Source organism: Mandrillus leucophaeus, unplaced genomic scaffold (genome assembly GCF_000951045.1).
Source record: "Mandrillus leucophaeus isolate KB7577 unplaced genomic scaffold, Mleu.le_1.0 Scaffold507, whole genome shotgun sequence".
Classification (NCBI taxonomy): Eukaryota; Metazoa; Chordata; class Mammalia; order Primates; family Cercopithecidae; genus Mandrillus; species Mandrillus leucophaeus.
Genome location: NW_012105442.1, coordinates 146,132 through 147,618, shown reverse-complemented (window position 1 = coordinate 147,618; position 1,487 = coordinate 146,132). Strand labels below are relative to the sequence as shown.

The following is a 1,487-nucleotide window of genomic DNA, read 5'->3' as shown; positions in this document are numbered from 1 at the left end:
AAAAAAATAGATAAACTGAGGGAAGAATTGTTATGCCAAAGGAACCTAGACTTGATTATTTGGGAAATTCTCAGACTACTTAGATTGGAAAAAACCAAAATGCTAAAACTAGGAGATTCACTGTTAGGAAAGTGTGTTCTGTAGAGGAATGCCAAGGGTGTGGCATGTCTTGCAAATTTCCCTAGTGCCAAAGAGATTACACATGAGACTCCTGAATCCCCTCAATCATCTCACAGAAGTGAGGAAGAGAGACAGAATTATCCAGGAAAGATCTGTGGAGAAACCTCATCTGATGCCATGAATTCCATCACATACGGAGAAGTTCCACAAGGATTTTAGAATGTTCTCCCAGCAGAAACACTGCCAGCTTGGACTAGAAAGTTTAGAGACTAGACAAAATCAAAGAACTCCCAAAACTAGAGAGGCAGGAAATAGGCTGATAGAACTACTCAACCTCAAACATGTGCTACCCTTTAAGAAAAGAAAGATGACCATCAGGGCAGAGCCATGCGCTCAGAGGCCAAAGCCATGGACACAGAGATAGATACAGAACACATGGCTCTCCTTATCGTTGCTGGATTTACTGTGCGCCACGCCAGCTTTCTTCATGCCATCCTTGCTATAACACAAAAGGAGAGGTTTGCACACACCGCTGAGTCCAATGCTGCGGGACCTTGGCCAACAGGCCCTGCCCCGACTCCCTGTGATCAATAAATGAATAGTCACCCCAACCCGATTCCCTATAATCAATCAATGAGCAACCACCCCACCCAGACTCCCAGTCATCAATGAGCAACCACCCCATCCCGACTCCCTGTGATCAATCAACGAGCAACCACACCACTCCGTCTCCCTAGGACCCCCCACAGAGAGGTTCCAGAGCCTGTGACACTCTCCTTTCCCAGCCTCTCTGCCAGAGGGACTGACCCGCTATGGACTTACCCAGGGCTTGGCCTTCAGGAACACATGGCTCTCCGTATCATTGCTGGATTTACTGTGCGCCATGCCAGCTTTCCTCACGGCATCCTCGCTGCAACACAAAAGGAGAAGAGAGATTTGCACACACCACTGAGTCCAATGCTGCGGGACCCTGGCCAACAGGCCCTGCAAAGCAGCAGTCCCTGGTGACAAGGTGCTGTCCCCACCCAGCACATCAGCCTGACTGAGGTCCAGGAGAGCCATGAAGGAAGGGGCACTCAATAGAGAGCAATGACAGGCCACTGAGGCAGGGAGAAAGGGAGCAGGGTGATGAGAAAGAAGGGACAGGAAAGGTGGTTGCCATGGAGCAAAGAAAAACCCCTGGTATGAGGAGGTGGGGGGCTAGCCCCTAGGGATGGCTCACAACCCATTCAAGTTGAAGGAAGTACGCATTAGATTACTGGGCAGCAGCTGGCCTTTAGTTCCTAGTTCCTGCTCTCTGAGTGGCCTGCACCAACTCTGCCAGCATGGTACGACCCAGATTCCTCCTCTGTAAAATGAAGGGGCCA

At 50.0% G+C, this 1,487-nt stretch overlaps 1 pseudogene; it reads left to right on the top strand.

The window, feature by feature from the left end:
* The window catches only part of LOC105551113, a 24,927-nt pseudogene extending 23,799 nt beyond the window's left edge, over positions 1 to 1,128 (top strand).
* Positions 1,129 to 1,487: the final 359 nt, after the last annotated feature.